This window comes from Brachyistius frenatus, unplaced genomic scaffold (assembly GCF_029030835.1).
Source record: "Brachyistius frenatus isolate BFR_SWC_R1_liver_20210118 unplaced genomic scaffold, ASM2903083v1 Contig_98, whole genome shotgun sequence".
Classification (NCBI taxonomy): domain Eukaryota; kingdom Metazoa; phylum Chordata; class Actinopteri; family Embiotocidae; genus Brachyistius; species Brachyistius frenatus.
In genome coordinates this window covers 995,982-1,010,829 of record NW_027210697.1, presented here as the reverse complement: position 1 = coordinate 1,010,829, position 14,848 = coordinate 995,982, and positions in this window count along the sequence as shown.

The window sequence follows — 14,848 nt, the reverse complement described above, 5'->3', positions numbered from 1 at the left end:
ACGGCCGCGCAAATGTCCCATGGATAAGCTGCTTCATGCTTTCCCCTCCTCCAGACCTCCGATTGCACAACATCACTGTGGTATGCAGAATTGACGCAGCTGATGTCATCGGCAGCATGACAGGCCAGATGCAGTGCCTGTGAAATTCACTTTTTGTTTGGGCCAACATTGTTGGTCCGAACCAAAGTCAAGGCCTTTTGTATCAGGTGGTCTTTTTGAAACGGGACGGTGTCTCAACAAAAGAAACTTGATGTTTTTTTGCAGCCAAAAGTGGGGAGACATTTTCTAAATTGTCAGTCTTGTGAAAAGGCTTCCCTTTATTCAGGTAGATTTGGAGTATTTCCAGATCGTTTTCTTGGTCTAATGCACAGTCCATTTTAGGAAGTGTTTTTGATGGCCCAATAAAAAAACAAAAAACAAAACAGATACAATTACAGTTTTTTTTACTATAATAATGCAATGTGTGCTTCAAACGGCAAATCCCATAGAGCTGCTACTCTCACATTGATAATACAATGAGTTGGAAGAAGACAAAGTAGTAAATGTGCTAGAATGTGATTTGATTAAAATACTTAGGACAATAATAATCAACTAGTCAATTTCCAAGTGCAAGTACACACGTTCTGTAAAGATCAGGTTTTCAGATGGGCAAAAAAAACTGCATGGATAGTTTCTTATTTATTATAATTTACTGGTGGAACTACATTTGTTACCAACGTTCCATTGAGTCATCAGATCAGTGTCAAGGACGACAACCTCAATAATCACGTACACAATATCACTTGCAAGTGTAATTTTTCATCCATTGTGATTCATTCTACACAGTATGAAAACATGAACAGTTGAACCATTGCAGAACACAATGCAGATCAATAACACCAGGAACACCTCGAGATATATATCGATGGCCATTGTAATGTCATTTGTCCGGTGCATGCTGGCACATCCAGCCTCAGTGAGAACATGTTGAGGTTCTCCATCACACCTGCTGCATTGGGTGGTTAAGATGGATTTAGTTGCGTGATTTCAACATGTGCTTGTTCTAACACAGCAATCAGGTATAGGTTACCACACAGCAGCATTTTAACCAAAGGCAATTTTGTTATACGAGTTCTAAAACGCTGCTAAGATAGTTTAGTAATAATGGGGATTATATCCGTATTTGTGGGCAGGATCAGCACCATGGACAGCAGTCATGGCACACTTTGTTGCACAATGATTGCTGTACAGGAAAGCAAGAGGATGCCATACTGACCTACAAGAGCTTTTGAATGTTCACCGCAGCAGAACAGAGGACACAATCCACCTGATTCAACATACTCTAAAAATATCTCCAAGGACACGCACTGTTAACATGTACAAAACTAAAAGTCAGAATGCTTTCAAAAAGCAATGTAATGAATTCCTATCCATCAATAAACTTCCCACAAAGTGCAGTAAATTGTAAATCAAATGAAGGCAGGTAGGTGGTCCCAAACGTCTTTAAGAACTGTAGATTTTCATTTGCTTCCATGTCTTCATGTAGTGTTAAGTGTATTGTGTGGAAACCACACACACACGAGGCTTAAACGGGCCCGTCACTGGCACTAACTGACATGAATCAATTGTGCAAGTTGTGCACACAAACCATTGATGCGACCTTTGAGTTTGTTTTTGTCAGACACCTGCAAACAGCAGTAGTGCGATCATGTGGGAATTCATGAGGGGACTGATGAGCATTAAGCTGCCAAAAAGATTTTGGTGAGAAATTGGGAAGAAACCAAAGGATCCAGGAGAAATCCCACACAGGCCCCGGTAGAAGGCAAACTCCTTACGTCATCTGCCAAAGAATTTCACATGCATTACGGTGATTTGATGGAAGTTATGTTACAAATTTGGGATGTTGTAGCTTGGAAGCATCCTCAATTTCTACATTCTTGCCAATAAAAAAAAATAAAAAAAATCACAGATCATAGTAAAGACTCATGCTTGAAATTTTGTGTTACACATTTAACTGAATCTGCATGGATAATCTGTATTGAGTAATGAACTCCGATTGGGTCATTCTGCTTTGTGCAATGCACAGTATGCATTTAAACTGAAGTGGCAGTATTGGATGCAGCTGTTATCTGACTTGCTAAACTGGCTAATCGGTCACCGATCACGGCCAACCAAAGCTAATAGTGCTGGACACACTACAAAAACTACAGATGACAGTCACTCAGCCCGGAAATTTCAATGGCCGACTAAGCTTTTTGCCATGGGCCCTGACAGCTTAATTTCAGGGCAATGGACCTGTGCATCTGGGACATGTTCTCTCAAAGGGTGTCTGAGTCATTAAGTTTTGGAGGGACACATTGCCTACAGATGAACATCAGATATCACAGTTTAATGATGCCGTCTCATTTAATAGTCTGTATGTATTACCCAAATTAATAATTATGGTAAATTACTATTCAAATGTGTGATAATGGAATAGCCTCTTATCTTCTGAAACCTTGACCTGAATGTAAAAGTGTCACCGATGTAGATGAACAGTCAGCTACAGCATGAACCATCTTCCAATTTTGAAGAATTTAATTGCTCAGGTACACCAAGATTGATTTTAATTATCTTCATTACTCAATCCAAATGGCGACCATGTTTAGAGTCACATGTGAGTAATTTTTAATAAGACAATCACGTCTGAAAAAGCTCTTACGCTTCCATTAGTGAAATGTGGCAGGCTGAGCTCTGCAAAGCACTGAGGAAGAAAGTGTCATCATCAATATCGCTTTCCTGGCTATTACCAAAAAATTGTAGTCAGTCGTTTTGATCATTTTGCTTCCAGCCATTTAATGCTTGTTCACAGACTCGATAAAACATGGAAAGAGATTAAATATTGAAAAAAGACATTTAACTGATTTCACAGCCCTTGAATTGAGTTCTCTAAATGCAAAGAGGAACATTATGCAGATATGAAAAGAGATTTTTTTTTTTTTTTTTCTGGGCAAAAGCAGATCTACAAAATAAGTCTGACTGATCAGATATTTGTACATTTGTCTTAAAGTTTCTGCAAGTTGTCTTTCTGTTAAATCATAAGCTGTATGCAGGTTTTCTGTGTTCCAACATCCTGGTACACATTAACATAATGTTTAACAAAAGGTGATCACATTAAAGTAAATCTGTAATAAATTGTTAAACGATCAGTGCTAACACAGCATGAATTATGTCAAGTAAAACAAATCTATAATAGATGTGCTATGCCAACTGTTTTCGAATAAATTAATACCAAACTCTGTATTAAGACATGGATAAAAGGCCAGACTCAAGGCATTGCAGTTTTTCGATGTCATTTTCTCCCTCACACTCCTCAGACTCGCAGCTTTGAGGCTCTTACATGTTGCAAATGCTCATTTTCAAAGAGATTACAACACATATCTGTCAGAAGCAGAATTGCATGGCTATTATGCATGGGGGACAACTCAGAAGTCTGCCAGTGGGGAACACATTGCAGTGTGCCTGAACCATCAACAGAGATTAGGGGTGACTTCTTAAAATGGGACAAGACCAGGCTTGCGGGGTTGACCAGGTTGGAACCAGCTGTAAACGTGCTTCAGCTGCACAATAACACTTTATTTGCAGGACACACAGATACGGGAGAAATACAACATCGACGTCAGCTCCAAGTATTTCCTGAAGCGACTGGCCTCACATGACTCACTGAAAAGAGTGATACCCTGCGGTGGCTTTACAGAATACTCGTGATCATTGAGTTTGTAATGGCACACAAAACACTTCCAAGAGGAAGGAGAAGGGTTCACTGGCAACAGCTTCATTGTACACATGTACAGGTGTAAATATCAAAACCAGCATCTGAAATGTTTTACAGTTCCTGAAATATCTTAATTTCTGTTTGTTTTTCTCACCCCAGTAGCACTAACACTATTTTATTTTCATTTTAGAGGTGGAGCTTTAAAATTAAAAAAAATAAATAAATAAAAATGTTGATGCTTACACCTATTTTTTGAGGCAGTTCTTTCTGAAAATGCTTTTGAGAGAGAAGAGGATTGAAAGCCAAATGGAACATTGACATAACTGGCCAATTACAACTTAAAACCACTGTAATTTTGTTTTGCCTTTCCAAGGTCAGTTGAGGAGTCTGGTCTGAGAGCTCCAAATTTCTGCCCACTTCTCGAACTTTCTCCGAAATTTAAAGAGCCACTGTGGAGGCTACTGCTTATTAAATGGATGCAACATAGACCAAACATAAAAACTATGGAAAATTCCCGTTGACTTTAACCTCACAGCTGGATTATTACACATTACATATTAGCACAGACAGGTTAATGTAGACAGCCCGAATATGCTTGCTTGCTACCATTTCCTAGCTTGCCATGTCAACCAACATGATAATACAATCCTACTGTGTTGTGTTACATTTGTTACTCACCTGCGCCTTGGTCCTCAGGCAAAATGGTCCCCAGAGACTGCCATGTTTATTTATACTTCCTGGTTGTACCATGCCACAGGAGCAGGGGGGTGGGGGATGGCTCTGTTGGGACACAAACATTTTTCCTTGAGGCGTCTGGTCACAGAGGTTTGATTTTATAATTGCTTTGTGATTTCTGAGCAGAAATACTTGAGCTGTGAATATCAATTTCTTTCAAATCTGGTATTTACATATTTCCCATGTACAATATAAAATGGACCTCCCCACTGGTGAGTAGGGCCACACAGATAAGTTACTAGAAAAGATGGCTGTTTAAGTTGATGGTTGTTGCTGCACATGGTGTCACAATAAATGCCCTCACAACAGCTGAAATAAGCTTCAGTTGAGCCTCCTCATTTATTCCCAACAATAGGCCACCACAGAGCTCACAATGTAAATGTTAAGAACGGCTGCTTGTTTGGGGACCTGACATTAATTTGCCATCAAGACATTTTGAAAGTAAATTAACATGTAAAAATGTTGAGGAAAACCTTTGCTCTCATTTTTGTTTGGTCGCATATTCAACCAACCTCCCAGGCAAGCTTCTGGAGGTGATCAATTTGCAGCTTGGACTTTTTTTTCGCAGGATTGTTCTAACAGTTATTATTACCTGTGATCTGTCACCCAGTTGTTTCTGATTTATTTCCTGTGGCAGAAAAAACATGTAGTTCACCAAAATTGGCCCCATAGTACATGTGGGTGTAATTGGGCTTTCTTGAAGCTGACTTCCTGAAGCAAACACACAATAATTGACTACTGCGTGTATACTGTAGAGTATTCATTACATAGTTTTCTGCATGCCTCTGGATGTTGTGTTCCACTAGAGATACATTCACTGCTATATTCATAATTAACTCCACCAACACTGCCTGCATCCGGTGTCTCATAACCTGCAATATGACCCCGTTTTTTTAAAACCTAGAATTTACATTATAAAAGTCGTCATATTCGCCCAGTAGTTAAACAGAACTGTTTAAACCATGACTTATTTAACATTAAATTACCTGTGAACAGACAGGTTCATGTTAGCTTCAAAAAAATCTCTGCGAGCTTAAGAGCACACAGACATAATCTCTTTTGCGTTCTGTTTTGTCACCGTTCTGTTTTGTTTTGTTGTGTCATCACTAAGCACTTGCATGTTTTCTTTTACCGTGCAGCGACACAGCTGACAGACATACTTTGATAAAAAAAAAAATGATTTTACTGGTTCCCAGCAAGGTCTATGGAAGATATACGTAACTGTGTCATGATTTAAATTGCTTTTATATCATCAATACTTGCTCAAAGGAAAATACAGCAATAATTCTGACACATAATGGCCGTGCTCTGTCTATCAAAGAGAAGAAAACCATCCATTAATTAAGCCTCTGAAGAAGATTAAACCATTTTGATCAAAAACTAAACCCTGACAGTGATGCTGCAAATGAAAGTACTAGAAATAGTATCAACTAGATGTTTTTTTGCAAGCTGTTTACCGTTGAAAATGACCATACTGTTGCACATAAATGTACAGTAGTTCTGATCTCTTTGAGCTGAACAGGCGAACGCACCATAATAGCTGCGGCTAAATGCCAATACTTGTCAGGTAGCAGTCATCCCAGACATCACCAAAATCGAATCAACTGAACCTTGGGCCTGCGGCCATCTGCCGCCAAGTTCCATCCAAACCCACAGATTAACTTTCAGGATCTCTTGCTGACAAACAGACGAAAAGAGATGAGTGAAATTATCGCAGCATTTGTAGACGGAGGTAAATATCTTCATCACATTTTAGACATATTGCACAGGCTGACAGCCTTCTAGTCTTAATTGTCTGAATAATTTTACTGACAACAAGACTGCCACCGCATCTGGGTCACAACACATCTTAAAACAAAATATCATTTTGTGTGTGTCAAGTTGCTGATGGGGGATAAAGAGAGAATTTTGAATTCAGTTCCACCAAAGCAGTACTGTAACCACTTTGCTTATTTATGCCTGAAAGCATGTAATTATGCTCCCACCCCCATGTCTCCCTCTGTCCCTCTCACGCACACATTTGTAAAGGAAGTGAGCGGCTCCAGTGGAGAGAGCAAGTTCCCTTCAAACTGTGCAGCTCTGCTATACTTTATCTATACTCATGTTTTGTTTTTTTGTTTTTTTTACATTATATCACAATGCTTAAGTCATGGAGAGTCTTGTCAAGTTGCACAAATAGAGCAGATTCATAAATACTTTGACCCCAGTGACATCCTGAGTTTGCAGACGGTGGCCTGATCACATTTCACTATTACGTTGTTGACACATGTTACACAATTAGTTTAAATTTCTCTTTTGTACATTTCTGCCTTGTACAAGTCTGTTAATATTAGGGAACGTGAAGTGAACTCGTCTCAATCATGTGAAGAAGAATGAATGGTTGTTTTTTTAAAAGAAAAATCCACTCATGTCAGAAATGTCCTTGTTGATCTAAAGAGTTCACTTCAAGTTAAAAACAGTCTCTTTAGAGTATTTACTTCTAAAACAGAGTAATAAATACCAGATTGAAGGCCTTTCCACAATTTTTAAAAAATTTTTTTTTTTTTTTACATGATTAAATCAAAGGTCAAAATTGTTTCAAATCGTTTTTGTCATTAGCACTTTCAAACATAACAAGAGTACTGCAAGGCGAAAAGGAGAAATTTTATATTTTCGGAAAGAAATGTATTTTCCTGAGTGTTCACACAGCTAATAAAATGGCATCAACCAATCACATCATGCATTTCAGGTATTGTGACGTCCTTCGTTTTTGCTGTGGTGAGTATTCAGTCAGGTGCTGAAAGACAGAAAGAAAGAGAGAAAGACAGAGAGAGAGAGAGAGAGAGAGAGAGAGAGAGAGAGAGAGAGAGAGAGAGAGAGAGAGAGAGAGAGAGAGAGAGAGGAACAATATTTGTTAGACTTCCTCTGGTGTTGTAGTATTGGTTGTTTTGCACTAAGTTAAATTGACTGAATAGGTCACAGGTGCAGAGGAATTTGCAGACCACCCCCACAACAACAACTTTCATGCAGCAGACAGAGGACACAACTTCGGTGTTGGTCGGCTCACCTGTATCATCAGGTCTCAACCAAACACAACTCCTGTCTTAGATTGGCAGCCTATCTGTATATCTAGCTGGCTGTATCATGTCTGACTGTTGTGCACTACATTACACTCTGTTACAGCATCTGTGTAAAAAAAAATGTTTAAAAAAAAAGCGCGCATGATTATGACAGTAGTTTTCCCCCTGCAACTGTCGCCTATACATTAATACCTTGTATTTTTCTTGGTTGCTTGTATATTCTTGATTGCTTGTATATTGTATATTGTATGTATATTATATATATAGATATATACTGTACCGTATGTATATATATATATATATATATATATATATATATATATATATATATATATATATATATATATATATATATATATATTGACTGTGTTTATTGGTTTGTTGTATATAATATATATAGATATTTAATGTACTGTATATATACTGTATGTACTGTGCATTTTATATTTTATATTTATATATTTTATTGCTTTTCTATTATATTATTCTATTCTATTATTATTTTATTCTATTGTTTCTATTATTGCTCCTGTATGTATGCTGCTGTGGCGAAAAAATTTCCCCTCGGGGATTAATAAAGTATATACCTACCTACCTACCTACCTACCTACCTATTGTTTTCATCAGATTTCCAGCCTGTAAAGTTTTTTAGCCACCAGTCCCACTGCTACATAGAGCTGCCACTTGAGTACCTTATTCACACCAATGATCCAAAACATTACGACCACTCACAAATAAAGTGAATAAAACATGTCAAGGTAGACTCCAGGTGAGCAGACGGTTCTCGCAGTCATTGTGGTTGTGGGAGAAAGACGCAGGAGTGAAGAGCCGAGACACTTTGACCAAGGCCAAACCGACATGGCGAGATGACTGGATTTGAGCATCAAACGACGAGGCTCAACGGTGCTCCCTGTCAGCAGTGGTGAGGACTGACGTCGGTTGCAGGAGGGACAAACCGTGAACGCTGGGTGGATGTGCGGGAACAAGTCTGATCCAGGTTGGCTCAGCCTCATATTAACTTGAGCTAAACTTTAGAGGTCAATTTTACACAGAACAAGAACTGTGGATTATATCCCAGTGCTCGTCTTATGAAGGAATGAAGTATGAAGTGCATGAAAATGAGATTTTAGAAATGAAGTGGGCTGAAGAAGAATTCTACAGATATTTTACATTTAGAAATAATGAATAAAAACATGAATATTGACTATTATGCAAGACCTTCAAGTGTCAGTTTAACAAAGAACAATTCAGTATAATTAACATAACAGTATTGGCTGCAATGGTTAAATTAATGCAATAAAAGCCTTGCGGTTAAGATCGGAGAAAAGAGCTCGTCAGAATCAACAAACACGATCCAGGACGGTTCAATGTTACCTCGAAACCACAAATGCAAACTGGTCATGAATGAGCATAATTTCTAAGTCACCAGGTTTTGTATTGTTAAAGATCATTCAGTTCAATTCAATTCAATTCAATTCCTCAAGCCATAAAACTCCAGTGTCTTCCACACACCGATGATCAAGTTCAAAAAGATTTAACACAGTTTTCATGTCGGTTTTAACCACAGGAGCAATGTATGGACACAAGAAAAGTCACGTGAAATGTACCATTGTGAAATTCACATGCTTTATAAATTAGTAGCCCTATCTGTGAAATGTACCTATTTATATTTAACATATTCCCTTCAAAATAACGATGAAATGCCAAATCAAATGTAAAGAAAATCCTGTATATTGTTTTTCCTAATCTGAAGTTAGGCACCAGAGTGCATCCTTTTTTTGTGTGTTTTTCTTGATAGATAAAATGACTTTTATGCTTTGGTGGAAAGGCAATTTGTATAAGGCGAGCTGCCCTCCTATATCTGCATCTAGAAGACATTCAAATTCATGCTTGAAAAACAAGCTTATAGTTTTCTACCGTGAAACTTATTTTCCCCTCAATAAACTCCCACTTTGAGGATTAGAAGTTACACAAACAGCCCTCATCCAATAACTCTAGATGGGGGAAGATCCCCCACCCACTGACTCATTACTTGGTAATGCCTTTAGTCAGCTTTGATTGCTTGCCTCCATCTCAGATCTCCATTGCAGATGGGCCCCTTCGTTTTACGCTGCATTCAGTTATAGCATCCCGGACCACGGTTCACCCACCCAGTGGATTTTATTGTAATAAATGTATGGAAGCAAGGACACAGCCTAAGAGCCTCTACACCGTAATGAGCGGTATAAGGTAATGTGCTTGTTTTCACTGTTATGCAACTAGAAATTCTACATGCGTTTTGACAATGAGGTAATATTAAGCCATACATAATAACCATAAGCTTATTTTCATAATAAATGGACACACGCTGTGCTAATGTTGTGATACAATATATGGGAAGCAGAACTGAAACACATTACACACTTAACATGTCGCCATATTAATGTGATCCTTATGGTTTAAAAGCATTAAAACAATGAACAGTATGGTGAATTGCATTTCATGAAAAAAGAGGCATGAGATCCCCAAGTGTTTGTAACCAAAACCAGGACAGTACACAACATTATTACCCATAAAAAATGTTGTACACGCCGATTTTTTAATTTCTTTTTTATTGTAACTGTTTTCATTCAATCACAACTGTGGCGAAAAACCAACTCGGTCACTTTGTAATACGAATAATATTTAGTAGGGTTAGGTTTCAGATCTACATTTTGATACTAATATTTCCTGACAGTCTGGACAGCAAGAGCATAATGATGGCACATCGGCCCGCTGCATGGTTTACTACCATTCTGTGTGACCTTTTCTCTCTTTAAGATGGCAATAATTATCATACAATTGTGAATATGCTGAATGACACAGTGATCATCCTTAACAGCCCAGACATGGTTGTTTACCATATTTTTAGGGTGAACATCAAGACACTGTTTTTCGGTTAGAGCTGTAATATATTAAGCATCAGTGATTTCTCATGAGACTGTCCTCCTCCCAAAAACAACCATATTGCTAGCAGCTTATTATAGCAGAGTGGTTTTGCAGAGTAGTGACGCAGTTTAGATGATAACTATATGATGTAGGTTTTTCCGTTTTGGGAGGAGTCGGATTGGTTCGACAGTCCAGATGGTTCGATAAAACAGCTGACATGGATGCAGAAGACCGTTGCTCACTTCCCGTTTACGGAGAGTTTTTTTTTAAGACCACCTCTACTGTTGCCATGGTGACAAAGGTTGCATCACTTGAAGGAAGTTTTCATTTCAACGCACAACACAGTTCGAGTCATAACTTTTACCCAAACCATTACCTTTCCCAAACCTTCGACTTTCAGATTTTCAAGGTGGCCGTCCACCTTTTAAAATAATTCAAATGAAATACTAATGAGAAGAAATGATGCACATGCTGTATAACACGCACAGCACACATAACTAGTCCACATTGACATGCACTTGACCTCTAAGATAAGCTCACTCTTCTTGCCAACTCCGTTCTCCAATCTAAGATGTTTACGTTGACCTGACCTCAGGTAAATGTAATTCAGATATTTTCCCTGCAGCTGTGCAACATTCATAACATGATTATTGCAAATTGAATATGAAAATCTGAGCGGGTAAGAGAGCAGCCATATAAGCAGATGAAGCTTTTATTAATCAGTCGAGTTTCCGTAGAAAGATTCCAGTCTGTTAACTTATTTATTTTAATTTGATTTCTGCTTTTTTCAGTCTGAAGAGTTGTGTCTGCTGCGGAAAGGTCGAGAAGGTTTGAAAACATGGAAAAATAATAGGTAATAAATCTGGCATTTAATTAGAAATTGGAGCGTTTTGCATGTGTTTTTGATGATGCCTGTAAGCCAAGATAGTTTAGTTTAAAGTTTATAATTTTTTTTATTTATGTTCTATTTATCTATGTTCTATTCTAGTTTACTCTTTTGAGCTGGAGACATATTAATTTACAGAGCACTGACCACAGCTGCAGAAGTGGGCACATCACTTCCTAAGGAAGATGGATTGCTTCTTCCTCAGGAACTAATTAGCCAGCGTCTTCCAGGGCCCATGTTCAAATGCCAAGTCCTGAAGCTCCATGACTGTAGGGGAGACGGCCAGAGAAGGATTCTCAGAACAGGCAGATAAACAGATGATGATAATTGTCTATTATGAAAGCTCTTTGGAGACCATTTGCGTGGTCCGTTCTGAAGGCAGTTGTACAAATCAACTTGATATTCTCATTATTTGACCGTCAGACATTGAAGTCGATGCGTCATGGAGAAAGCACTGAGGTGTTGGTCCAATTTTGGGCTCCAAAAAGACTTACTGAACTGATAGCTTTATTAATTGAAACCGATCCACATAAGAGATAATTGTTTAGCTTCTAAAATGAAATTTCATGATATAATTTCGTGAGATTGTCAATGATCACATGCAAATTAGAGTAACTGAAATTTGTCTTTTTTTTAAGGTAGATTTATGAAAGATACATGATCTGGAATTGTAAAAAGTACATCACATCACTGATACTTTAACTCTTCACTCTGTTTCTTTTTATAAGTGTCTAACGTTCACACTTAACGCCCCTTTTTACTCGCTCCATCGCACAGTGCGAGGCTGCGTGACGATCCGTGCACCGTAAGTGGATCGACTGCTTTGAGGAATAGTGAGGTAGGCTGCAGCAATAAATGCTAGTGTTTTCTGACTCACTCCATTTTGATTTCACTCTAGTGAATTTGAATAGCACGCTGTGAGACACAATAGCTAATTGGCTGATCCATCTCGATATTAGAGGCATTTTATAGCACACTTAGTGCCTTTTCAATGGCATTCAATGTGCCATTAAAAGGATTCAATTGAAGGTTATAAAATTTAAAAAAAAAATTTAAAAAAAAAAGAGTAATGGAAATACACAGAAATGAATTGTCATAAAGTACTTACAGAAGTATTCACATGTCCTCTTTGACAACTGTCAGCGTGACATTAAGCTTAATTTGTCTCTAAATTATCCACTTGTTATTGTAGAAAGTGTGCAATGATGCTCCAGTATAAAACCCACACTATGTCCTATGCATTGCTTAAAGAGTGCAGCCAGTGAACAACAGAATAAATGCTTACAAATATCTAGATGGCATAGCTACTGTATATAATAAGAAATTACGATTACAAATATGGAAGAAAAAACTGTAAGGAAGGTTTAAGGGCAGTAATGCGTACTGTTCTACAAGGCATTCCTGTAATATTGGTCCGAGGAAGGCTTTCAACAGCACCCACTCTGTAGTCAGACGATATGTATGTTTAAGGAGCGAGATGAAACCTAACCTTGAGTATTTACTGAGTGCATGTTAGCTTCCTTTACACTCCTCAAGTCTGCAGCTCTCATCCACTTTGCCCTGAGGCCGTGTTGATGCTGAAGGTGGGGTACGGAGCCCCAGAGGCTTTGAGCTGCTTCTTCATTCATTTGTGTTTCATGTACAAGATTCTCATCCACCCCTGCCCCCGCTCACGGAAGACACATCTGATACCCCAATTTTCTGAATATTCATGAGAGGAAAATAGAAAAGAGCACAGAGCGAATGTTCTTTTGGAATTTATTGTCGTGTTAATGTCCAGGAGAAGGTTGTATTTGCGAGCACAGTGGGGAGAGTCATTCATTAAAAGTGTCTCACCAAAGAATATGTACAGTACGTGCTATTAAATATGACAAGAAATGGTCCTGGTTTTGTTTTTAGATGCAGATAAACTGTAACAACTATTACTATTAAACATGTTTAATCGACAGGTGTTTCCTTTGAATCTTGGTTACATCAGAGAAATTCCACCTGTGTGTGTTTGTGTCTTTCCATTAGAAGTGAATGTGTCGTTGTAACAAGCATGCAGGCGTGCGTGTATCTGCACACAAGCCGATGTGTGCAAAACTATGTGGGTGTGATATGGATTAGTTTGAGTGAATACTGCTATGCACAGTGTAGCTAAACCCTTAAATTGGATTAATTCAAGGTGGGCTCTCAAAATGAAATATGCCATTTACCTTGGTTTTGTGTTTCCACACAGGTTTGAAGCCTTCTATACGCTCCTCTGTTCAAAGTATATTGTGCAGTCTGCATGTTTAAATACAAACTAGTACAAACTGTATGGTACACAGGAGTGTTTTTACATGTGTGTAATTGTGTAAAAAGTGAGACTGAAAGAAGAGCCAGGTTATTTACTTTTGGCAGTTACCTCTGTATTTAGTTGCATTCACTGCTCAGACAATGCGAGGCAGTGAATCTACTCAGCGTGGTGTTTTATAACACTGTCACAGGGAATATAAAGTCATACACACTTAGAAATGATGTCCAGGGTCCATATTTTAGAATATTTATGGCCAGACAGAGGGGTCAGCTGAAGTCAGAGGATTTTACAGCCCCACTTACCATGAATAAACTGTACCTCTTCTGAATGGCTCTCAGTAGAATATTACTATAATCTCGGTGTCTCCCTCCACTCTCATACTTGACCATCACTCAAACCAGGGATACCCTCCAAACTGACGAAGTGACTAAAAATTGGAGCTCGAGCAGAAGCCGAACCAATACTGGGATGATGTGAACCGGCTGTGCTGAAGTGTGAGCGCTCCCATTCACATCACCATTAATCCCCATAGCATGTTGTCAGCTTGAATACGGATAGTGGTGCGGCCTCTGGACATGGACGAATTTATTTTGATTTTTTTTCACTTGAAGGATTGTTTGTCAGCTGTGCTGTCCAAAGCGACAGAGATTGAGCTTGTATTCTTTCTCGCAAAATCAAGCGATGATGGCCGAAATAGCTTTCATGTGGAGCATTCAAGGAAAGCGCAACGTGATATTTGTCATTTCCTCTATTATTATTTCACGTCCCCATAGAAATACCAGAATATGGATGAAACACAGTTACTGTATATTAGGAGAAAAATAAGTATTCGGTCAAAGTTCATGTATGAATGTTTCCCACAACAGGAAGTAACATTAACTTGGTCTCATTCCCAGGACATCAAATACTACTGTTTTATTACAGCCGTTAGCGTCAGAGAGATACGCAAAAGGTTGCCCAATGAAGTCGGCGGTAAACACCCGGGTCAAAAAATGAGGTCACGTGATGGAGTAGAGAGAGTGACTAAGGCCCAAAACCAATCCCCCCCCCCCCCCGGCCACACCACTTGGCCCTATCGCTCTGTTTTGCGCGTGCCCGTGTAGGATGTCCCGTTTCTTTTAGGGATGGAGGCGTGGTGGTCATCCAGCCCTCCAACTGGCCCTCCAACTGGAGTGCTTTGCAAACTAAAGCAAAAGGGTGAAAAAGGGTCCATGAAAATGCATTTTGTAATTTGAAATGGCATCTTT